General features: G+C 35.8%; 1 long non-coding RNA gene across 1 annotated transcript; it reads right to left on the bottom strand.

The window, feature by feature from the left end:
- Window positions 1-435: 435 nt before the first annotated feature.
- On the bottom strand, window positions 436-26,383 carry LOC128776552 (uncharacterized). The gene is made up of 3 exons (XR_008421704.1): window positions 22,179-26,383; window positions 19,766-19,929; window positions 436-1,870 (listed from the first exon to the last, which is right to left on the bottom strand). It is a non-coding gene; the product is annotated as an uncharacterized LOC128776552 (long non-coding RNA).
- Window positions 26,384-27,260: the final 877 nt, after the last annotated feature.

Below are 27,260 nucleotides of genomic sequence, written 5' to 3'. Positions count from 1 at the left end.
ATATAATTTTTGGTTTGATTTTGGTTTGAAGATAGTATGAGGTTTCTGCATGGAACTTGGGAGTTTCTCTCTAATTTGAAACAAATTATTAAGTTAATGTTAAGACCCACTGCCTGTGAATATACCTTTTTGAATTTTATTAAGGGTCTTATTGGCTATTTATATAGCCTTTTAGGTGTTCAAGATGGAAAAAAAAGAAAACACATGTTATTACTGAAGTTAAGTTTGAATTGTTATTGAAATAAATAGAAGTTTAGAGCTAAATACTTTGAATACTTAAAATCTCACCAATCCTTCATACTTGACTACACTTTACTTATTTGGAATACTAAAAAAAATTGCTTATATTTGAATATGCAGTTGATCTCTAAAATTTTGGAATACATATCCTCAATAAATATACATTCCTTCACCAAAAACATGCATATCCTACTATACTATTAAATACCTTATAAAATATATACAACTATGTATCTTAAAGAGTTAAATTTGAAATGCAGTATCTGAGCTTTAATCTATTAACTATAATTAATGATAAGAGATGAAAAAATTCTGATTTCAAGTAGTCTCCTTGACAATTTCAAATTACTTTGACTATTATCTCAGAAGATCTAATTAGGTAATCATTGTTCTTATCTTGTAATGTGGTCTGCAAAGAGATGATAGTAGGCACAGTTATCAGTATTACTAGCTCCTTCTTGGCTGCTTCTACTTGCATTATTGGTATTATTGGTAATCCATGATTTACTTAAAGAGTTTTTTTTAAAGCATCTGTTTATTTTGTGAAGTACAGTGATCATAACAAGATGACAATCCATCAGTCTGTTTAACTGCAATGCCTGGTGAGCTGCTGAATGCACTGAGTGAATGAGAATATCACAATCAATCTTTCCACATTGTGGAACTCTCACCTCATTTGCTTTGTGTGACATGTGACCTTCTAGTATATGGACTCAGTAAGGAGACGAGTGTCTATGTTTATATTGCAAAATGACGAGGCTTTTTCTTTTTTCTAGTTAAGAATCAACTATGAATAAAAATCATAATATATTCTTACAACTCCAGTGGTTCCAGTTTTTTACATTTGTGCTTGCTCTGGAGATCTGTATCACACTGTCTTATTCAGGCGTGGAACTTGGAAGTATTGCCATTGTGTAAGCTCCCATCTTTTATGAGGAGAAAAATGCCTGGTCAAATAGTTACATCATCTTTTGAGGGGAAGTCACTTACACTGAAGCTACATGTAAAAGATTGGGCAGTACACATCCTATAGCTGCAGAGCCAGTAAAGGGCATGCGTATAGCATTGCATTTTACCAAACAGACAACTAGTTTAGACATTTCAAGCTAACAACATATAACCCTCCTAGGAATCGAAGTGAGTTATGGAGACTACCTACATTGGCAAAACGCACTGCAGATAAATTGGTACTCTCATCTTTTATCTGTGGACTGTGCTTGTTACAGTAGGTGACACAACACTGAGTGGTGAGAAACCAGAAGAAAAATGAATGATTTCTGGGATGCCTCATGGTGTGGAATTTGTTCCAGAAACTCTGACTTTATGAAGTGCCCCTCTGAGTAGCAATTTGTAACACACATTAATTCAGTAGTAGCTGAGCAAAGCTGAACAAGATTTCCCATGGTGCTGAAGTTCCAGATTGTTTCTCAAAGGGTTACATCAATTATTGTCACCTTTTTTGTCAGCTGTGAACCATGATTAATTGGAGAGATCCAAATTTCTGCATGTTTTATGTCACATACTTCTTTGCTTCTCCATCTGTTTTGTCCAACGTTTTGACCAACAAGTTCCACTTCTTGTATTTCATCAAAGCTAGAGTAAATGTCTCACTCTAGGTTGGAAAGAAACACTGAAGACAGTAGAGAAAATGACATAAGTGAGTAGCAAAGACAATTGATTTACTAAAGGGACAAGCTGCAACCATATAAAAGGGAGACCTAATTACATTCTATGCTCTTCAGCAAAGTGTAAAATGCAAAGATCTATTAGCTCAAACTTATTTGCATGTAACATTGAGTCCAGTACCCATCAGAATCAGAAACATGTAGCTTTCTTTACCTCTAAAAAATTCTGACAGCTAATTGACCAAATAATATAAAAATATTAGTGGAAATTAAAAACTGATACATGAAGGAGAAAAATGGAAGTTTTTCTCTAATGTGAAAACTTTTAGGATGCAACCTTTTTTTATATTTATCTTTTAGAAACAAGAAAAATCCCATATTACCCAGCAGATGATGCATGGGGAATAATTGTCTACTCCAGGATTTTTGAGACTTCCAGTCACTTAATACTCTTAATTAACTTCCATCAAACATTTTCACAAATAAAAGCCCTTGTAAGTCACCTAAATTCTTGTTGGAAAATGGAAGGTTTATAAAAAATAAATATATTATGCTTCAGCTGATAGTTTGCAGAACAAAACTAATGGGCCTGTTCAATCAGGGAACTTGGGATGCAGGTCAGCGTGAATTAAGAAAACAAAGAGCTTTGTTGGCTTTAGAGCTGCTTTTCCTTCTATGATGAGGCAGGGAAACTAATTTGTAGCCCTGTTCATCACTGAATACAGTCTTCAACCTGTCCAATCGGGAAGCCTAACCTGAGCACAAAGGAAGCTTCACAGCCCGTAGAGCATAGCCCAAGGTTTCTCCCATCTGCAGAACAAAACTGGTGGTCTCACTTGACCAGGGAATTCAGTAAACATTTTGGCCTGATTCAAGTCCCCAAATAATGAGCTGTACAGGCCATGGGTCCTATCCTGTTCCCTGTCTGGAAAAGGAATCTAATGAATGGCTCCATGTACTACTGAATATAGTAACCCAGTCCTGACCATCCAGTAAACCTGATCAGAAAATCCAGGCAACCATGGAGACCACCCTATAGCCTCACTTAGGAAAAACAAACCAGCCAGTAAACCCTGTAAAACTCTTGTCAAAAAAAAATGGACATACCTTACCCTCCTGCCCCCCATTCCTATCCTCAGAGTTTGAACAGCTCCTTGCCCCAAAATAGAGCATAAAAACATAGACTGAGAGTAAAGGAATGAAAAAAGATATTTCAAGCAAACCGTAATAACAATAATAACAAAAAACAGCAGGGGTAGCTATACTGAAACAAAATAGACTTTAAAAATGATAAAAAGAGACAAAGATGGTCACTATATAATGATAAAATTGTCAGTACATCAATAAGATATAACAATTGACATATTTATGTGCCCAACATTGGAGCAGCTAAATATATATAGAAAAAACTAACAGAGTTAAAAAAAAAACAGTAACACAATAGTTGGACACATTAATACTCCATTCTCAAAAATGGATAGGTCATCTAGGCAGAGAATCCATAAGAAAAAAACAGATTTGAACAACATTATGAACCAAATGGACCTAACAAGTATATATAAAACATTCTATCCAACAAAAGTAGAATACACATTGTTCTAAGTACACATGGAACATTATCTAGGATAGACCATATGTTAAGACACAAAAAAAGTCTTAAAAAACTCAAAAAGATTGATATCATACTAAATATTTTTTCTGGTCACAATGGCATAAACTAGAAATTAATAAAAAGAGGAAAACTGGAGAATCCCAAACACATGGAAGTTAAACAACACTCTCCTGAACAACCAATAGATCAAAGAAGAAATTAAAGGTGAAATGAAATATAAATAAATAAATACATACATACACAAATAAATAAGAAATTGTAAAAGTTTGAGTAAGCAAAAATGGAAACACAACACACCAGAACTTGCAGGATGCCATAAAAACAGTTCTAAGAGGGAAGTTCATAGCAATTTAAGAAACAAGAAAGAGCCCAAATAAAACACCTGACTCTAAACCTTAATGAACTAGAAAAAAAAAAAAAGAACAAACTAAGCCCATAGTTACAAAAAAGAAAATAATAAATATTAGGGCATAAATAAGTGAAATAAAGAATGAAAAAAACAATACAAAAGATTAACAAAACTAAGAATTGGTTCTTTGAAAAGATAAACAAAAGTGAAAAACCCTTAGCTAGACTAATCAAGGAAAAAACAGCAAGGATGAAAATTAGCAGAATTATATGAGAAAGGAGACATTACAACGGATACCACAGAAATATAAAGTATCATAAGAGGCTATTATGAACAATTATATGCAAAAAAATGGAACAACTTAAAAGAAACTGAAAAATTCTTAGAAACATACAACCTATCAAGACTTAATAAGGAAGCAATAAAAATTATGAATAGACCAATTACTAGTAAGGAGATTAAATCAGTAATAAAAAAATCTCTCGACAAAGAAAAGCCCAGGACCAAATGGCTTCACGGATGAATTTTCCCAACATTTAAAAATTTAACACCAATCTTTCTCATACTCTTCCAAAAAATCTCAGAGGAGGGAACACTCCCAAAATCATTTTACATGGCTAATGTTATCCTGATACTAAAACCAGAACAAAACACTACTAGAAAAGAAAAGAAAACTATAGGCCAATATTACGAGAGAGGATAAAAAGTATTAAAAATTTCAATAGAATACTAGCCAACTGAATTCAGCAGTACATTAAGGGGCTCCTACTTCATGATCAAGTTGTTTCGGGGGTGCAAGCATGGTTCAACATATACGAGTAAATCAGTGTAATACATCACATTAATAGAATTAAAGAAAATAATTGTATAATCATCTCAATAGATGCAGAAAAAACATTTGATAAAATTCAACATCCATTCATGCTAAAAACTCTTAACAAATTAGGCACAGAAGGAACATGTCTCAGCATAATAAAAGCCATGTATGACAACCTCACAGATAATATAATACTCAAAGGTAAAAGTTTGAAAGCTTTCCCTCTCAGATCAGGAATAAGACAAGGGTGCCCATTCTCACCACTCCTATTCAACAAGGGACTGGAAGTCCCAGCTCGAACAATTAGGGAAAAAAATAAAAAAGAAAGAAAGAAAGAAAGGTATCAGAATTGGAAAGAAAGAGTAAAATTGTCTCTATTTTCATATGACATAATTTTATACAAAGAAAATCCTAAAGACTCAACCAAAAACTGTTAGGTCTAATCAATAAATTCAGTGATGTTGCTGGATACAAAATTAACATGCAAAATCAGTACTGTCTCTATACACTGACAACGAAATTTCTGAAAAAGAAGTGAAGAAGTTGATACCCTTTACAAGAGCATCAAAAACAAAAGAATACTTAGAAATAAATTTAGTTACGTAGATGAACGTTGTCTACTCTGAAAACTGCAAGACATTGATGAAAGAAATTCACAAAGACACGAATAAATAGAAAGGTATGCCATGTTAATGGATTGGAAGAATTACTATTGTTAAAATGTCAATATTACCAAAAGTCATCTATATATTCAATAAAATCCCTATCAGGATTTCAATGGCATATTTTACAGGAGTAGAAAAAACCCTCCCAAAATTTGTATGGAACCACAAAAGAACCCAAATAACCAAAGAAATCCTGAAAAAAAAGAACAGAGCAGGACGTATCATATTTTCTGATTTCAAGCTATACTATAAAGTTGAAGTCATCAAAACAGTGTAGTACTGGCATAAAAACAGACACATTGAGAAAAGAATCAAGAGCCCAGGTAAGCATCTATGGTCAACTAATACTTGACAAAGGAGCTAAAAGTACTCAATGGAGGAAAAACAGTCTTCAATAAATGGTGTGGGGCTAATTGGAAAAGGATGTAAAAGAATGTAAAGAATGTAAAAGAATGTAAAAGAATGAAACTGGACCCTTATCTTGCATCACTCACAAAAATTCACTCAACATAGATTAAAGACTTAAATGTAAAACCTGAAATCATGACACTCCTAGAAGAAAACATAGGAATAAAAAAAAACTCCTTGACATAGGTCTTAGTAATGATTTTTTGGATACCTAAATCACAAGAAACAAAATAAAAAAATAAACAAGTGGGACTGCATCAAACTAAAAACTTTTTCACAGCAAAAGAAACCCTCAACAAAGTAAAAAGACAACCTATGGAATGGGGGAAAAAATATTTGCAAACTATATATCTATAAACTATATATAAACTACATATAAACTATATACCTATTAATAAGAGGTTAATACCCAAGATCTATAAAGAACTCATACAACTCAATAGCAGAAAAAGAAAAGGAGAATAAAGAAAAGATAGAAGAAAAGAAAACCAATTAATCCCATTAAAGTGCAGGCAAAGGACATGAATAGATATTTCTCCAAAGAAGATACAGAAAAGGCTAATAGGTTCATGAAAAGATGTTCAACATCATCAGTAATATGGCAAATGCAAATTAAAGCCACATTGAGATATCAATTCACACCTGTTAGAATGGCCATCATGAAAAAGACAAGAGATAACAAATGCTGGCATGCATGGAGAAAAAGAAACCCTTGGGCACAGCTGGTGGGATTGTAAATTGGTACAGCCATATGGAAAACAGTAAGGATAATCCTCAAAAAGTTAAAAACAGAACTACCATATGATCCAGCCAATTCCTCTTCTGGGAATGCATCCAAAGAAAATGAAAACACTAACTGAAAAGGATATCTGCACCCCTATGTTCATAACAGCATTAATCACAATAGATAAGACACAGAAGCAGCTTAAGTGCCCATCAATGGATGAATGAACAAAGAAGATGTGGTATATATCTTAGAATACAATATACAATATAAGAATAGAATAGAATAGAATAGAATAGAATAGAATAGAATATCATTCAACCATAAAAAAAAATTTAGTAAATCCTATCATTTGTGAAACATGGATGGAACTTGAAGACATTATGCTAAATGAAATAAATCACACAGAGAAAGACAAATACTGTATGTTTTCACATACATGTGGACTCTAAAAGAAAAAAATTCAAACTAATAATAGAAAAAGATATCAGACTTGTGGTTATCTGGGGTGGACCATGTGGGGTGGGGAAATTGGAGAAAGGTGATCTGTAGGTACAAATTTCCAGTTATAAGATAAATAAGTACAACATGATGACTATACTTAACACTGCTGTATCATATATAGGAAAGTTAAGAGAGTAAATTCAAGGAGTTTTGACTACAAGGAGAAAAGAGTTTTTTTTTCCTTTTTTCTTTAGTTTCTTTTCATTTATTTCTATGAGAAGATGATGCTACCTGAACCTATTGTGGTAATCATTTCAAACCATCAAGCTGTATGTCTTAACTTACACGGTGATATTTGTCAATTATTTCTAAATAAAACTGGGGGAAAAAAAAGAAAAAAAAATGTTGTGTTTTGCAACCTTGTATCAATGTTGGATCTTGTGGAAAAATACATCCAGAGCACATGCACCACTCCACAGCCTGGGTGTGGATTAGTTACTTCATGTTGTGGGGAGTTTCCAGGTTTCACTGGGTGCTTGTGGTAGTTTCAGAATTGGTGGTACCCCCTTAAGATGCAATTGCTCAACAATAAAATTTATTTTTCTGGATTTTTGTGCATTTTGTTTGATCAAATTTGGCAGTTGTACTGAAATAGTAGAGAAATAGTGAAATTAGTCCTCAAACATGTTTCAGGATGGGGACTAAGGTAATCAAAATCACTATAGCTAATATGAAAGTTGAAACAGTTGATATTCAAGGGCAAATTTTATTTGTGACACAGTGAGATTTGTTAATGATTCTGGCTTACTTCCTGCAGTAGGTCTCTGAACAACTTGCCACTGACCATGGCCTATAGTAGGAAAAGGCTGAGGGCACTCTGGTCAACATGTTAATAAAATAATTATAGTGAAAAATAATAAATCAAATTTAATAAAGCTATACATCTTACTGTTAAGAAGGTTTCCTATTATTTTGAAATGTACTGTCTTTAAATGGAAGGGAGAAATGGTATTTCTCCGCAGGGTAAAGGGCAGATTTTTCTGCAGGAAGATTAATCCAAAGCTATGGCTCAGGACTGGCAATCATTCACCTACAGTTTATATACTGTAGGAAAGATAAGTCTGAAGAACTGAATTTCCCAGAGTAAAATATATCTCTAAATAAATGAATGTGATTTGAAACATCTCACAATTATCCTTCACAGTTTTTGATAAAGTTTCAAGTGGAAGGGGTGTCTCAAGAAGTTAAAGTCAGAAAGCAGACTTTCTTCAATTTGTTCAATAACTTTTATTGAATGTACATTATGCACTAGCCACTATTCTAATTATCTGAGCCTAATTTCATCTTATATATAAACATAAATCATTTTGCATAGTTTTAATATATACTAAATTTTCCAGGAACATAACTAGCATTTGCTATACGACTGCTTTGTTTTGTTTTGCTCTTGATTTGTTTGGAAGTTTCCCAAGAGTTGTTCATGATTTCTCAAAATCATGTTGAAGATGGCAATGCTGCTCATGGCCTTTCATTCCCCCAGAGAGTACACATGGATCAGTCTGCATTTGAGCTGTTTTACTTCCATGATTCTATATATACTCCTAATTGTCCCAGCATCACGTGGTGAAAAGACAACACTCTCTCTACTGACTCTCCTTTGCACCTTTATTGAAAGTCAATCACTATATTTGCGTGGGTCTATTTCTGGACTTTCTCTTTTGTTCTGTTGATTTATTTGTCTAATACTTATGTCAATACCGTATTTTTTGATTACTTTGGCTTGAAATTAAGTACTGTAAGTCTCCATTTTCTTTTTCTTTTTCAAAACTGTTTTGGCTATTCTTGATTATTTGCATTTCTATATGAATTTTAGAATCACTTTATTGATTTATAAGAAAAGGCCTACTGAAATTTTTGTCTGGATTGTGTTGAATCTATAGATCACTTTGGGAGGAATTGTCATTTTAGTAATATTGAGTCTTCCAATCCATGAACAAAGCATATCTCTTCATTTACTTCAGTCTTTTAAAATTTCTCTCAGCAATATTTTGTAGTTTTCAGATCTTACACATCTTTTATTAGATTTATCCCAAGGTATTTTGTATTTTTAATACTATTTTCAATTTCATTTTTAATTTCAATTTCTGATTATTCCTAGTATATGGAAGTAGAATCAATTTTTCTATTATGATATTGTATCCCACAAACTTGCTGAACACACTTATTAGTGAATTGCTTTTTGTAGATTCCATCAGGTTTCCTGTGTAGATGATCCTGATGTCTATGAATAACACTGATTAGAACCTTCAACACAATGCCTAATAGAAGTGATAAGTGCAGACATCCTATCTTATTGCTGATCTCAGGGGAAAAGCATTAAGTCTCTCACCATGAAGTATGATGCTGGCTATTGATTTTTTCTTGTGGTCCATACCAGGTTGAGAAAAGCTCATTCTATTCCTAGTTTGCCAAGAATTTTATGATATTGTTGTTGAATTTTTGTTAAATTCATTTTCTGCATCTATTGAGATGATTGTTTCATTTTTATTTTTTACTTTGATAACATAGTGAATTACATTGATTTTCAAATGCTAAACCAGCCTTGTATTCCTTGGCACCAATCCCATATATTAACTCTGAGTTCTGTGAGACATGAGAGAAAAAGTACCCACCACCTCAATGCATGCATCGGCCAAGCTGGAAAATCAAGCATAAGATCAGAAAAAACCTGAAAGATATAGGAGAGCTTACTTAAACAGAGAGACAGTTTCAGAGATATAGGAGAAGGGTTAGGGTGGCATAGGGCCTCGGGGTGGCTAATGGTGAATGGTGTGGGCTACATTACGAACAAGATGATTCAGAGCATTACAGGGATGAAAATATGATAGAGTATTTAGACAGGTGGGAAACTTACACAATGAACATTGACTGAAAATGTGTGAGTTAGATGGATGCTCCGAGAGTCCAGGAACTAACAGAATCATATTCTGTATGAAATCAGTTGCTGCAACTGTAAATATCAGCAATATGTGACTGCTGCATGTTCTGAACAACAGTTCAGACACTGTGAACTCCATATGTGCAGGTTTTTAGGATGAAACATGTCCCAGAGACTGTGGTTATCTGGTTGGCTTAAGCTACAGATGGCCACAGAGACTCAAACTTGCGATGGCATCTATTGAATCTGATATACTACATGGTATCTGCCCCATTTTAGCAAGGCAATGCCTATAGAAGTTCCAGCCAATCTTTGCTACCTTAGCTGCTGACATCTCATGCCTGAACCTTAACTCAGCATCTGAGGATCTGCTCCTGGCCAGCACGATTCCATGAAACCAATTGTTTTCTAATCTGTTCCTGGACACCTGTCACTGGGTTATGTCTTTCTGCAGAGTATTAATGCTACTAATGCTGCTTCCAACCTATACCACAATATGAGTGGCCTAAGCATTTATTGCTAGACCCTCAGAATGGTATAGTATACCTTTTGGAAAGTTCTCCATATCATCCTCCTCTCCACCTCTCCTATTACTGACTTCTATACTTTAGTGGTTTGTTCTAGCCCTTTCCATTCCCACTGAAGTCAACTGTGCTATATCTAGTTGTGTCCAAAGACAGAAATCACATAGCAAAATGTAAAGGTCATTTGAAATATTATATTTTGGAATACTCTGCCACTGTTCTCTCCCATTGCTGAGTTAACACTGTATAGCTATACGATCAATCATATTATACTTATGTTCATTTGCACTTAAAGATACAGTAATACTTGAAGAGTTAATATGCTAGACCAGAATAAAATGAACTAGTTTAACTTCCATTTTGTTTATAGCCATGTCCTTGGCATATAGTGGTCAGTAGAAGAGAAGTATGATAAGGTCTCATGAGTATAGTCCATTTCACTTTCACAACTAAATGCCACCTACAGATGGGAAGCAAGTGGAGCACCACACATCATAGCTCTATTGCAATAGGCAAAACCTCCAAGGCTAACAGACTCTTCTGGGTTCCTTGACTTCTACAAAGTGCAGATTTATCCCCAAACTGTCAGTCATGTCTGCAAATATCTTTTAGATTAGTTGGCACTAATTAAGTCACTATTGTTTAAAAACTATAAAAATTTTCAAGTGGGGCACCTGGGTGGCTCAGTCAGTTAAGTGTCTGATTCTTGACCTCGGCTCAGGTCATGATCTCATGGTTCATGAGCTCCAGCCCTGCATAGGGCTCTTTGCTGACAGCACAGAGTCTGCTTGGGATTCTCTCTCTCTCTTTCTCTCTCTCTCTGCCCCTCCCCTGCACCCTCTCTCTCTCTCTCTCATCTCTCTCTCAAAAAAATAAACTTTAAAAAAGTTATCAAGTGAAATATCACAGAAGTTTGTAGTATGTGTATATTCAAGCTCATGATTCAGTAGGAAATCTTGGACAAGTATGTGCTGAAGGCTGCCTTCTGGAAATAGGGCTACAAACAGCCGCAATCGCTCAACACGCTGGCAAGATTAGTTCTAGTAATGCTAGTTGCTCTAGAACTTAGTATGTTTTGTTTCCTATGGAATCTCAATATTAGAAGCCATTGACTCTTTGAACATCTTTCTTTTTACTAATTAAATGCTAAGTGAAGTAAAAAAAATGACTTTAGTAATTGCAATTTTCTCAGTGAAAAACAGTGAAGGACTTCCCCATTTGAACTTTGCAAGGCAAATTCTCTTTAGCAAATTATCACAAGATGTAAAATCTCCTGTCATATAGCACATGGAAAGGATATTAAAAATTTTTGTCAACCGCTTTATACTGGATCTTGTCAGTTTTAAAAGATAATCTTATCTTTTAATCTTGGTTCTCTGAAATAAATAAAATTCATTTTGAGGCCATTATAATTTTTTCATGGGTAAAACCCTAAGAAAATGATTAGAATCTCTCTAAACTCTCTTAGGATATTTCTGTATAAAGCTTTCCGTGTGCATGAATGTGCACATGTGCACACACACACACACACACACACACTGCACAACTAGAAGGCATTACCTCCAGAATGTATCCAGCTGTGGATTCACCTTTGCAAATTTTAAGTTCTCAAAATAAAATAAATATATAAAGTATATATCCTTTTGGTCTGTTTCACTGAAGAATGCTGACTATGGGGGACTACACTAGGGAGTGGATACTGAGAGACATGATACATCAGGTAACAATCATGCTACATCAAGTAACAATCAATTTATCCTTGGGTCCTGTGTTACTTTCTGGCTTCAGATAAGCAATTTCCAAGATGGGATTAGACAGACATTAGATTTATTAGAGAAAATGTCTGTGAAAGATAGAGTGGGAGATACGCAGAGAAGGCATGGAGCACCTTCAGACTGTGATTCAGGTCACCCCTTCCTCTGTGAGAGAAGTAAGAAAGAGGATTCAGTAGGAGGAGGTTGAGGCTCAAGGTAGTTCTAAGAAAGTTTCATCTAGGCCAATGGGGAGCTTTGAGCCAAAGGTGCACATCAGAGGTATCTTGAGGCTGTCTGGAATGGGCCTCCATTACTACTCCTGAGGTCAGCATGAGAAGTGTGGCCTCAGCATGAAAGCAGTGAAGGATCCAAAAAGGCAATACCTAGAGCCATTATTTAACTATGCTTCCCATAGTAGAAGCTCTGAGTAGTATATATTCATGACTATTGCAGCCTCCAGAGGCCCATGTCCCTTCCATAGTCAAAATACATTTACTCTCTATCAAGACTCCAAAGTCTTATCCAGTCATTGCATTGGGCTTAGAGTCCAGAATTTCATCATATGTTTCTGTTATAGGTGTGATTGAGGATCCCCACATGCCACTCTTCTTTATTGAGACATCTGAACAAAAAGACAAGTTATTTGCTTCCATTAGCTCAATGTGTAATAGTGAGATAGGGATGACTGCAATAAACACTTCCCTTCCAAGAGAGGAATGGAGTTCTTTTTCTGGAAAAAGTGGAATGAGAGTGTCTCTCTCACTGAACATAACTATTAAACCTGGGCAGATTGTGTGGAACAGCTATTTGAGAAATCTGAAATGTAAATGATAGCAAGTGGATAAGGGAAGATGATCAGAATTCAAGTATGAATAAATCAAATGGTGGTTATACCATTACACCCAAACTCAGTTTCCCTGAACAAATGAAGTAGACATTAGAGAGCAAATAGAAGCCCATGAGTTCTGGTACAAAAAGCAGGAAAAAGAAGCATGTAAGACTCAGAGAGAGTATGGAAATCTCACCTTTTCTATTTTTTTCTTCTGTTCTCTCACACTCCATCCCCTAAGTAATTCCATGGTGATGAGACACAACCAGAAACAGGGAACTGCAGGAGCTAAAACCTTGAGGGAATAAAAATGTGCTCCCTATTCAGTGGATGCTTCCATAACAAGAGGGGAGCCCAATCTTCACCACTTTTTCCTCTGTCCTGGGAACTGACTCTGGTTGCACATAAAGTTGCAGAAGTATACAGCAGAGCAGGGTAATACGGAGTTGGAGGACCAACATTAGGAGCTCTAGGGAACCAGAAAGACCAGAAAGATTATGGAGAGGGAAGAACTCAGAAAAGCAACCTCATAAATTATGAACTCTTGGGCCCACCCTTAAACTATGAATATGATCTGATTCTACTTCACATGTCAAAAATTTTAGGAGCTGAAATAATGATATGCTACTACTCAGGTCCAAGATCGACTAATATGTGAGTGGAACACATATTAGATAGGTCCAAATAGCACTGCAAAAAGCACTGCAAAGAATTCAAAAACTGGATTGTAACTGACATTGGAACTAAAGTCTACAGAGGGAAGATTGGGAATTGTGACCTGAACTCAACCAATTCAACTACTTGCTTTAAAAAAATATCAACATTCTCCACAGGATTTAAATAAGACCCAAACTCTCATAATACTAAAAATGTTCAGAATACAATGCAAAATTAGAAAACAAATAACCAGGAAAATCTCAACTCATATGGGAAAAGAAAATGAACCGATGGTAATACCAACATGATCAGAGATGTTGGAATTATCTTACAGCAAGCAATTGTGAGAAGTCCTGTAAACAACAAGAAAATAGAAATGTTCAGCAAAGAAACAGAATCTTGTATTAATTGGGGTTCTCCAGAGAAACAGAATCTCTGGAGAGAGATTAATTTTTTACAAAAAATTTGTTACAAAAAATTAAACAACACTATTAACCAAAGAATTTAACTACAGACTGTATAGAACTTACTCCGCCCAATAATAGCATGCATCCTTTTCTTTATTATTTAAATCCAGGTTAGTTAACATATGGTGCAATAATGATTTCAGGAATAGAATTTAGTGATTCATCACTTACTTATGACACCCAGTGATTATTCCAACAAATGTCCTCCTTAATGCCCTTTGCCCATTTAGCCCATCCCTCACCCAACACCCCCCAGCAACCCTCAGTTTGTTCTCCCTATTTAGGAGTCTCTTATGGTTTGTCCCCCTCTCTGTTTGTATATTATTTTTGCTTCCCTTCCCTTGTGTTCATCTGTTTTGTATCTTAAATTCCATATATGAGTGAAATCGTATATTTGTCTTTCTCTCATGGACTTATTTTGCTTAGCATAATGTACTCTAGTTCCATCCACTTGTTGCAAATGGCAAGATTTCATTCTTTTTGATTACTGAGTAATATTCCACTGTAAGTATATATATATATATATATATATATATATATATATATATATATATATGTATATATGTGTTTGTGTGTGTGTGTGTGTGTGTGTATTACATATTGGGCTAATGGACTACCCTTTATCCATTAGCCCAATATGTATGAATGTGTATGTATACAATATGTATGTATGTAGACATTTGGGCTCTTTCCATACTTTGGCTATTATCCATAGTACTGCTATAAACATTGGGGCACATGTGCCCCTTTGAATCAGCACTCCTGTATCCTTTGGATAAATGCCTAGTAGTGTAATTGCTGGGTTGTAGGGTAGTTCTATTGTTAATTTTTTGAGGAACCTCCATACGGTTTTCCAGAGTGGCTGCACCAGCTTGCATTCCCACCAGCAATGCAAAAGAGATCCTCTTTCTCCACATCCTCTCCAACATCTGTTGTTGCCTGAGTTGTTAATTTTAGCCATTCTGACAGGTGTCAGGTGTTATCTCATTGTGGCTTTGATTTGTATTTCCTGATGATGAGTGATGTTGAGCATTTTTTCATGTTTCTGTTAGCCCACTGGATGTCTCCTTTGGAAATGTGTCTATGTATGTCTTTTGCCCATTACTACATTGGATTATTTGTGTTTTGGTGTTGAGTTTGATTAAGTTCTTTATAAATTTTGGACACTAATCCTTTATCTGATATGTCATTTGCAAATATCTTCTCCTATTCCATAAATTACCTTTTATACTTGCTGATTATTACATTCACTGTGCAGAAGGTTTTTATTTTGATGAGGTCCCCATATTTCATTTTTGCTTTGGTTTCCCTTCCCTCTGGAGACATGTCAAGAAAGAAGTTGATGTGGCCAAGGTCAAAGAGATTGTTACCTGTTTTCTCCTCTAGGATTTTGATGGCTTCCTGTCTTATGTATAGGTCTTTCATCCATTTTGAATTTATTTTTGTGTATGGTGTAAGAAAATGGTCCAGGTTCATTTTTCTGCCTGTCGCTGTCCAGTTTTCCCAACACCATTTGTTGAAGAGACTGTCTTTTTTCCATTGGATATTCTTTACTGCTTTGTCAGAAATCAGTTGGACATATGTTTGTGGGTCCATATCTGGGTTGTATATTCTGTTCCATTGATCTATATGTCTCTTCTCGTGCCAGTACCATACTGTCTTGATGATTACAGCTTTGTAATACAGCTTGAAGTCCGGAATTGTGATGCCTCCAGCTTTGATTTCCTTTTTCAACATTATTTGGCTATTCAGGGTTTTTTGTGGTTCCATACAAATTTTAGGATTGCTTGTTCTAGCTTTGTGAAGAACGCTGGTACTATTTTGTTAGAGATTGCATTAAATATGTAGATTACTTTGGATAGTATCAACATTTTAACAATATTTGTTCTTCCAATTCATGAGCATGGAATGTTTTTTCCATTTTTTTGTGTCTTCTTCAATTTCTTTCATAAGCTTTCTATATTTTAAGCATACAGATTTTTTACTTCTTTGGTTAGGTTTATTCCTAGGTATTTTATGTTTCTTGGTACAAATGTAAATGGGATTGATTCCTGGATTTCTCTTTCTGCTGCTTCATTATTGGTATATAGAAATGCAACCAATTGATTTTATATCCTGTGACTTTGCTGAATTCATGGATCAGTTCTAACAGTTTTTGGTGGAGTCTTTTGGTTTGTCCACATAGAGTATCATGTCATCTATGAAGGGTCAAAGTTTGATTCCCTCCTTGCCAATTTGGATGCCTTTTATTTCTTTGTGTTGTCTGATTACTGAGACTAGGATTTCCAACACCACGCTGAATAACAGTGGTGAGGGTGGACATCTATGTCATGTTCCTGACCTTAGGGAGAAAGCTCTAAGTTTTTCCCCCTTGAGGATGATATTAGCGGTGGGACTTCTGTATATGGCCTTTATGATCTTGAAGTATGATCCTCCTATCCCTATTTTCTTGAGAGTTTTATCAAGAAATGATGCTATATTTTGTCAAATGCCTTTTCTGCATCTATCAAAAGGATAATGTGATTCTCATCCTTTATTTTTTTTCTATTTTTAAAGCAATTTTTAATGGTTTTATTTATTTTTGAGACAGAGTGAGACACAGCATGAGCAGAGGAGGGGCAGAGAGAGAAGGAGACACATAATCCAAAGCAGGGTCCAGACTCTGAGCTGTCAGCACAGAGCCCGACATGGGGCCCGAACTCACGGACTGTGAGATCATGACTTGAGCCGAAGTCGGACGCCCAACCAACTGAGCCACCCAGGTGCCCCATCATCCTTTTTTTATTAATGTGATGTATCACATTGATTGATTTGCAGATACTGAACCAGCCTGGCATCACGGGGATAAACCCCACTTGATTGTGGTGAATAATTCTTTTGACATACTGCTGGATCTAGTTCGCTAGTATCTTGTTGAGAATTTTTGCATCCATGTGAATCAGGGAAATTGGTCTGTAGTTCTCCTTTTTTAGCGGGGGTCTTTGTCTGGTTTTAGAATCAAGGTAATGCTGGCCTCCCATAATGAGTTTGAAGGTTTTCCTTCCTTTTCTATTTTTTGTGCAGCAGTGCAGCAGCAGAAGTTAAGAGATTATGGCAAATCACAAACATAGCTGGCACCAGGTTTCACTTTACTCTGGCATCTTTGTCCCAATACCAGCAAACGTGGCTATTCTCCAGAGTCCACTGGGACCTTTACCTGTGAGGAGGCTGTATGGTTTCTACTAAATGCTCTCCAAACAGGGGAACCAACTATCATCGTGTGGCACATGGTCGCCTCAGACCACGCTGACTGCTCCTGGGGATTTGCCCTACTTCCTCACCAGAGCACTGCTGGGCACTGGGTTCCGGAACTTCACACTCTGGCCTCCACTGTTTATAGAATCCTGGTGGTACTGAAACCCTCTCCTCTCTTCCTGTCAGTGGTTTTGGGGAACAGATTTCTTGTTCAGTCCCCTAAGAGTGTTATCACTCTTTCTCTCTCTCTTCAACTACTTTCAGGGGAGATTTTTCCTGCAGTCTCCTGATTAGTCACACTGTCCCCCTTTCTCTGTCCTTCCTCTGCAAAAACAGCTCCCTACCCTCCGTGGCTTTTCTCTCCTCCAGTTCACCTCTCTGCACCATGTACCTTCCCAGTTCTGTGGCCCAAGTTATGCAAATTGTTGTGTTAATCCTCAGATCAATTTCCTAGGTGTGCAAAATAGTTTGGTGCTTATCTAGCTGCGTTTCAGGGACGAGACAAACTGAGGGTCTCCACGCTCTCTGCCATCTTGATTGCAATTTAATAGCTTACATCTTTTAAGTGCACATGGAAAATTCTTCAATATATATAGTATTTAGATCATAAAATAAGTGTTACAAATTTTTGAAAATTGAAATCATGCATTTTTCTGGCCAGAAAGGAATTAAACAAGAAATCAACAATAGAAAGGTAACAGGAAAGTCTTCAAGTACTTGGAAATTAATCGATATACTTCTAAATAACCCATGAGCCAAAAAGTAATTTTCAAGGGAAATTAGGAAATAGTTTGAACTGAGTAAATATATAACGTATCAAAATTTGTGGCATGCAAAGGGAAATTGCAGCATTAAATCCTTCTTTAGGAAAAAAAAGTCTCAAATCAGTAATTTAAGCTCCTACCAGAAGCAACTAGAAAAAGAAGAGCAAAGTTATTCCAGAGCGAGCCAAAGGAAGAAAACAAGAAGGTGAAGAGCAGAAATCAATAAAAGAGGATACAGGAAATCAATAGTGAAAATCAGTAAAACCAAAAGCTGGTTCTTTGAAAAGAATCAATATGATTGATAACCTTCTAAGCAAGACTGATTAAAAAAAAAAGAAAAAAAATAAGCTAATTATCAATATCAACAATGAAAGAGAAGATATCATTACCACCTCAAGATATTAAAACAACTATAAAAGAATGCTCTCAGCAACTATGCACATCAATTTGACAATTTAGATAATATTGCCCAGTTGACCAATTATTCAAAACCCACAAACTACCAAAACTCACCCAAGATGAAATAGATAACTTGAATAGTCTTAGAAGGAAATAAAATTGTCCCTATTTACAGATGACAAATAGAGGAGCAATGAGAGGCACAAAGCAAGTTCAGGTCCATGAAAATTCTAAAATCCAGCTGTGGACACATGTTGTGAGAGCTTCCATTCAGAGCCCGGTACTTTCCTTGATTAGAGTCTAGGTCTGTTCTACAGGAGTGGTTCTCATCAAACCTTCTCCTCCTTGGTTCTCTCCTCAGGGAGGTCTTTCCTTTTCCATAGGAAATGGCCTATGTTTGAAATTTTTTGAATAGCTGAATAGTTTTTCCAGTCGGCTTCCTTCCCATAGAATGTTTGTGTCCAGATGCTTTTTTCATTTTGAACTAACTCAGTCCCTTTTAATCTAAGCTGATTCTCTTTGGGTATTCTATGAATCTAAACGAAACTTACTCCATGTCCCTAATGCCACATCAATAATTCTTTTTCAGACAGATGTTTCTCTTCTTTGCATGGAATGACAAAGTGCCATGGAACAACACCCTTAACATTCCTAGAAACAGTTTTTTGTCTAGTTGTACTGAGAGCCCACTGGGCACCACCTTCAATCTTTCTGAGGTCTTAATGAAGGCTTTTGCAGACAACATCTCTGATATGACTTTCTCCCAAAAGCTATTTCTTTCTTTGAGAATCTGTTGGCTAGAGAAATAACTCTGGCTGGAGAGATTGGAAATGTAAAACCTTTCTATTTTCCTCTACACAGGAAGACTTGAATACACATTTTTTCTAAATTCCATTTGCAAACTGAACTATCCTTTCTAAGTTTGTCTCTTACCATATCTTATTACACACAAAGAAGTCAACTGCCATTTCATCATTCTGTTGGAACTACAGGGACAGTCATGCAATTGTTTTATGATGAAAAAAAAAAAACACAGATCACTGTTTTTCACACTTCCAATAGCAGTTTCCACAACGTTTTTATCAGCAGCCACTAAAATTTGTCTGCCATTCCTCCAGCTTCTGCCAGCAGCTTACCTGCCACTTATTCCAGCCATATACCCCTAGCCATATCCATATATGCCTAGTCTCAAAGCTTATGTCATACATTCTAGGTTTTTCTTAAAGTAGAAACCGTTTTCTATCTACTAATTTCTGTATGTGTTATCTGTTAGTTTACAACAACCCACCCTAAAACTTAAAAATTTAAGGGGTACCTGGGTGGCTCAGTTGGTTGAGCATCTGACTTCAGCTTGGGTCACGATCTTGTGGTTGGTGAGTTTGAGTCCTGCATCAGGCTCGCTGATGTCAATGTGAAGCCTGCTTTGGATCCTCTGTCCTTCCCCCATCTCTCTGCCCCTCCCCTGATCACGCTGTCTCTCTTTTGAAATAAATAAATAAATAAATGAATATATAAATAAATAAATAAATACAATAATAATGTATTATTTTTCATAGTTCAGGAGGTTGGGTAAGAGGTTCTTCTACTGGTCTTGCCTATGCTCATTCACGTGACTTAGTCAACTTAGGTTGACTAAGAACTGGCTTAGATAGAATGGCTAGGTCTCTCTCTTCATGTGTTCTCTCATCCTTAAAACATGCTGACCTTTCTTTACATGATAAGAGGTTGGCAACATTCCCAAGATGTGAGCCATAGCTTTTTGATCATATTTGCATATGTCCCATCAGCCAAAGTATGACAGGCCAAGCCAAAGCCTGTGTAGGAAGAGACTTGACAAGGGCACAGATGCCAAACGTCATGATTTACTGGACTCATTAATGTAACAATCAACCACAGGGACTTATGTGGAGAAAGAGCAATTAATACTTGATGTTTGGGTCTAGAAAATTCCTTCTGAAAACACACTGTAACAATTAACAACAAAAACATTAGGTCCTGTGAGCCTCATCATTTAGCAGACCCTTTTATATCAGAGGTTCCAAAGTACTCAATATTTCCATTCATAGAAGATATTTTAATTGATGAAACATCCCCTGTAAGATAATGACAGCCTTGTCAGCAAGAGATAAGGGTATATTCTGACCAGTTCCATGAACATATCTAATTTACAAAGTATGAGACCCAAACAAATGATGAGGAAAGCAAAACCATTGCTTCTGGAGTCTCTAATGACAGTAATGCCAAAGAGAAGGTGAAAAACCAGTGTTTTTTCCAGATACACTAAGCTATTGTAGGATTCAGAGCTTCAGGAGGCTATCACATGCTAATTTGAAAGTTATGGAAAAGTCATATCTTTAAGATTTTATGTTCCTTAATATTTCTAGCTGTCCAGCCTCCCTTCATCAGCCACAGTAAGGCATTTATCCTTCAAGATTCACTGTTGTGGTTTGTCTAATTTACAACAGTATTCATGTCTAACATACTGTTCAATTAAATACTTGAAGTATTAATTATATTGGTGGCATAAGTTTCCAAAAACATGTGGAGAAAGTCAAAGGAGTATAAGTATTTTGTCTTTTATCAATGTATTTCAGAGTCTTTATTTGCCATAATTCCCCTATAAACTCTATTGATTCTCTATAATAAAATAGCCTTAATTCTAGGATATTTCACTACTGTTCGTTTGCTTAAGCAAATCTATTCAAACATTATCTCAGAATCTTTACATGAATAAAGGGTCATTATATGAATAACAAGACCTGTTTATACCATTTTTCAAAATATGACTTTGTTTTTCACCTCATGGTATATACTTTTACCTTAATTTTTACAAAGTACTAGCTGAACTTAGCAATAATAAATGAATCACTCATTTCTGTTTTTTTTTTAATCTCATAAAATTCTTCCCTTATCTTTCAATGTGTTTAAAGAATAAAGATGTATTTACGTTCACTTGTGTATACTTGATTTAATTCATGAGTTTTGATGCATTTAAATTATTTTTAAGAGGCATTTTTTGTTTTTGTTAGCAGAGTTTCATTTGAACTATGTCATTTATTTATTTATTTTTAATTTTTTTAACGTTTCTTTATTTTTGAGACAGAGAGAGACAGAGCATGAACGGGGGAGGGTCAGAGAGAGGGAGACACAGAATCTGAAACAGGCTCCAGGCTCTGAACTGTCAGCACAGAGCCCGACGCGGGGCTCGAACTCATGGACCGTGAGATCATGACCTAAGCCAAAGTCGGCCGCTCAACCGACTGAGCCACCCAGGCGCCCCGAGCTATGTCATTTAAAATATGAATAATATAATAAGGTTGTTGTTACCTATTTGAACATTTGGGTACTACTACTTTGTTAATAAAGAGGTAGGTAGCTCAAATTTTATAAAATCAAAATTATTGTTTAGATTATTAGATAAGAGCAAGATGTGGTCTCAGCACAATAAAAAAAACACCTGATAATCTTGGCATTAATAAAAATAGCTTATTTATATGCTTGAGTCAAAAGGATGGGCAACTTTTATAATATGCTAAATTGATACAGTATACAAGAATTTTCAACAACATTCCCAAGTGAAATGCTTCTATCATTGTGAATATGTCGATGATATACAACATAAATCTTATCTAATTTGACTTGTGACAGATTTTCTTCAAGATATGAGCTAGAATGTTGCAGAGTAATGGAAGTTTCTGACAGCATATACAAGATGATAAGGGAATTACCTGGAGGAACACTAGGGCAATATTATTTCTTGAACCCTAGTTATGTGCAAGGCATCCTTTGCAGAATTATATGCATTTTCTGATTTATTTCTCACAACAAAGCCAACAAGTAGATGCTATTAAATCCATTTCACTGTTAAGGAAATTAACATATATCATATTCAGACTCAGAATTGGTATTGTGTAAGTGTGATGTGACTGATCTTCAGTAAGAGAAGAGAGAAAGAGAAGTCAGGAAATGAGGGTTTAATCTCAATGCTATATAACATAAAAGTCTTAAGAAAGACATATGAATTCTTAAATTGCAATACCCTTACCTGAACTTTTAATTCCAATGTATCCGGTTTTAGAAGAGTATTATATTCCTGTCTATAGTACATACATTTTGAATTCCTCTTTAAATCCCCATGACTTTGTACCACCCTCTCAGGATCTGTATTAAGCCCTAAGCTCCATGCCCTTTACTGAATTGGCATGATTAGGGGTATGAAATAGTTTTTACCGGTATAAAGCCAATTGGCTCAACTCACAAATTAGTCTAATAATACTCTAATCAAGTAAATTCACCTGTCCCAATTTCATATTTTATAGTCAGAGCAGAAAGGATACAACTTAATATCCTAAATATCATAATTTGAGTCCGGGAACAATACCAACTTGTCACTCTCAACTCTCCAAGCTCAGCTGAAGGTAAAACTGGAAACTACACTGAAGTAATGCAGCAGCCGAACAGCATAGGAAATGAATCCCACGTGGAAAGAGCAAGAAAGGCTCAAGGTGACACTCAGTGTGTTGCACTTGACACGGCTTTACTTTACTTCATGTTCTGAAGGATGCTGTGTGCTGTAATACGCCAGGCAGAATTTGAGCTGCAAATGGTGATTTCACTAGTGTGGCAAATCTGATTATCCAAAATGTGAGGTCAGGAGAGGATTTCTTACATTTCAATAATAAAACTAGACTCCAGGCAGTCAAAAGTAGTGACTGCTTATTTTCCACAAAATTTAATTTTTCACAAGTCCTCTTTACTATATGTAGTATTCCATACAGGATTCATCAGTTTGCCAACTTAAAAATAAGTCTTAGAATCAACCAAATGTGGTATCACTCCCTATCTCCATACTTTTATGTTCCTACGTAGCATAGGAACTACATATTTTGCTTCGATTTCATAGATGTTAATTTCAGACCCCTTTTTCATTAAAGGCAATTTCAGCTTTCCAGATGCTGGCTAATACTTTAGAAAGAAAAAGAACTTGCAAGACTTGGAAGCCAATGCACTTCCATTTTTTTACGGGTTGCGTTGTCAAATATTAAAGGACAAACAGAGGATATACCATTTCAACAACTAAACCCTGATAATGGTGGTGTATTTGTTCAGATTTCAACAGTTATACTTGCATCTGTGCTATCAAAGGCCCTGGAATATTTTTTAAGGAATACCTTTTGCCTAAAGCTGTGCATCAGTAGCTTCCTTGGGTCAGCGAGATCCATACAAAGGAGGGCCTTGGATTATGTCTACAATGTCAGGCTTTTATCAGATTTACACGTTGGCGATGATGAATTTCACATGTTGGTGTAAAGAGCCTATTTCTCCCTGAATACAGACTCCAATATCAGGCCAGTCAGTCATCCAGATGGAGGCTACATGAGACTCTGGGTAAGGGAGGGCAAATTCATCACCACAGACTGAAAAGCACACAGCTTCGTCGCACAGGATAAAAATGTGAAATCTTACCACAGGTTGTTTATTAGAAACACATCTAAAATTTACATATACTCACAGAACGGTTTTCAACAGAAGAATGGGGAGGCAGAGTATACCAGTCAAATACTATGCAAAATATGTCAGACAAAATTAACTTTGAAGAAAAGGGCATTATTTGATATTCTCCAAGAAGGCAAAACTTAAAAATGAAGTAATGGAATGTTTCAAGTGTCTCCTGTGAGCTAGGATTCTTTTCATTTTTATACTATTTTGTACAGGCAAATGGATTTGTGTGTTTGTGTGCTTTCCACGTGGAATTAATTCCTAATAAGTTTATAGTCTTTCTTGATAGAAACAGTGATATTTCAGATGAACTCCTTTACATTAATTTAATCAAGTTCCAGTGGTCCCACGTCCTTTCTCAATTCTCAGCATATAAATTATCAACATTATTTAAAGTCTTAGTTTCCTCCTGCCATGTAATATGCCACACTGGCATGAGCCCAAGGAATAAAATCTTATTCTCACTGCCTAAAGTTTTGCAGGATTGGAAGTTAAATACACCATTAAATATTTAGATAGACTGTTTTGTAACAAATATAAACATTTGCATGGGGGAGGGGAAGGAAAAAAAAAAGGTTAGAGAGGGAGGGAGCCAAAACATAACAGACTCTTAAAAACTGAGAACAAACTGAGGGTTGATGGAGTGTGGGAGGGAGGAGAGGGCGGGTGATGGGTATTGAGGAGGGCACTTGTTGGGATGAGCACTGGGTGTTGTATGGAAACCAATTTGACAAGAAATTTCATATTAAAAAAAACAAATATAATCATTTGTTTTACAGTACTGTGCTAAGCATTTTTTTTAAGAGGAAGAAAATAAACTTGGACATTGGATCAGTGGCACTATTTTAGTTTAAGATAGTTTTTGCACTTTGTACTATTTCATGAGCCTAGGAAACTTAGAATATTCTGACATGGCCCACACTGAGGACTCCTGAGTTAGTTTTCTATTTTGTCACACAACAAATTAACAACCTGGGGAGATGACACAGTTTTGAGCCCAAGGTAGTTAAAGGTATGAGAGTCAGCTCCAAAGAACTCATGCCTTAGCTGATTCTGAGAAATCAAAGTTATATGAATGCATCATCTCCACATCCACTTGTTGGACACTTGATGATGATGATGATGATGATGATGATGATGATGATGGTTTTTGATTCTTGGAGACCTCACAAGATTGGGGCAACACCAAGATGATAAAACACTGCTTTTGAGAAAAGGAATACCTAAAACATTAGCTGTAACTTTTATCACGCTTATATTATAAGCGAACTTCAGGATATTTTTGTGAACTTCAGGATATTTTTGCTCAGAGATGCTACTATAAATCAGATTTCTTTTGTTTTTAATGATGTTCCTTTTTACATGTTGTGTGTGTATGACCAACAGTGAGATGAGATGTAAGGAAATGTTTTTTTCTTATTGTCCTGAGACCAACTCAGCTTAACTTCAGACATATTTGCCAGATCTAGAAATGCATAGAATTAAACCATAAAAGCATGAAGCCTGGGAGTAAGAGCAATTATGTTTTCTTCTTTCATAAAAAACAAATTTAAAATGTTCACTTGGATTTTACTATAGAACTGCGCTATAGTTTTATAGTAAAATACAATGCTCACACCAACTGTGACAGTGATTTATACAGACTCCTAAAAAAATGCTACTGAAGTTCTGCTACATTTACAATGCTACATTTGTATACACAATATGTATACAATATGAATGATACAATGATGAAATCTTACAGTTTCAAAAAGGCACATTTCCACCTACCCACCCATCTCCATATATTCACAACCACAAGATGAGCTTTCATAAGCAAAATTTAGGTTAGTGAAGGAAAAAATGAATATTTCCAGTACCTTTTTCCTTCCTTCCTTTTCAGCTTTGAGAGATATAGCAGCACATAAAATTTAATGCACAAATTAAGGTTGGAAGACCTGTAATCTATGTTCACACCCATTGAGTTGGCTGCAAAAGATCAGAAGAATTTTGAGCAAAGTAATCGCTGTAAAGCACTGAATAAAAGTGATCTTCCGCAGACTCACAGACACACACAATGTAAGAAATATGTTTCTTAAAAGTAGCATTTTAACTATCCTGTATAATAACCCCAATAATGAATCACTAATTAACACTTTTACACTGCAACTGTTGAGCATGATTAATCAATCAAGTTTCCCATATAGCCAAAAAAAAAAAAAAAAAAAAAAGAAAAGAAAAAAAAGAAAAAAAGAAAAAGAAAGAAATGAGAAGGAACATCCTATAAGCCAGTGATTGTGAAACAAGAAGGAATTCAGGGGCACTTGGGTGGCTCAGTTGGTAAAGCATCCGAATCCTGATTTCGGCTCAGGTCATGATCTCACAGTTTGAGAGTTCGAGCCCCGCACTGGGCTCCATGCTATACCGGTGGAGATCCTGCTTAGGATTCTCTCTCTCTTCCCCACCACTCCCCCTCCCCCCCCCCCCCCCCCCGCTACTCCCACATGCTCTCTCTCCCCCTCTCAAAATAAATAAATAAACTTAAAGAAAAAGTTTCAAAAAAATTTTAAAAAGAAGGAATTCAAGATATGTAAATATTGTAAATGTTAATACACAAGTATAATGATTTTAAGAGGATGTCTGAACCCACCGATGTTATTGAATACCTCTTAAAATTATGTAGCCTTGACTTCATGGGCACCTGATAGCTTGGCTTGTTCCCAAGAAAGCACTTGAGCCATAATCTTTTACAGCAGAAAAGCAGAGAAAGACACTTCAAAGTGGGTACCTGTACTCCCATTTGCCAACAGGACTTTTCCTCTGTGACTATTTATGTTCTTAATTTCTCAATGAAACCTAAAAAAAAATCAATTCTCATCTTTTTGCTATTACTGAGTGATTTAAAAGTTGCACGACACGAATGCTAATATATTCGAAATGCTTATAAGTGATAATATTTCGGTAAATGTAACAGCACACAAAGAGTTTTCTAAGAACTTCTTTTGATTTCAGTGCTTTGAAAAGACAAGACTGGGGACCAGTAGGTTTTTCTACATTATCTTCCAGAGTTTCCTTGACTATGAACCTTCAGCCTGATAAGGTCCAGCACCTCTTTCTCATCAGTTTATTCTGCAACATGGCAACAACATGGTTTTAAGGGTAATTTCCAATTAGAGCAGATCTGTAAACTGTGAGTCACTGAGATTATACAAAATTGGTATTTGGCTTCCTTTCAAGTTTCAGATTCATCACACAACGGTGTGATTACCATACAGAGGAGGTAGCATCAAAAGAAATGAGCAGAATGTGTTTAAATAATACACACTACCAAA

The sequence above is a fragment of the Panthera pardus genome, unplaced genomic scaffold (genome assembly GCF_024362965.1).
Source record: "Panthera pardus isolate Hobbes unplaced genomic scaffold, ASM2436296v1 HiC_scaffold_13, whole genome shotgun sequence".
NCBI lineage: Eukaryota > Metazoa > Chordata > Mammalia > Carnivora > Felidae > Panthera > Panthera pardus.
This window is presented reverse-complemented; position numbering and strand designations above follow the sequence as displayed.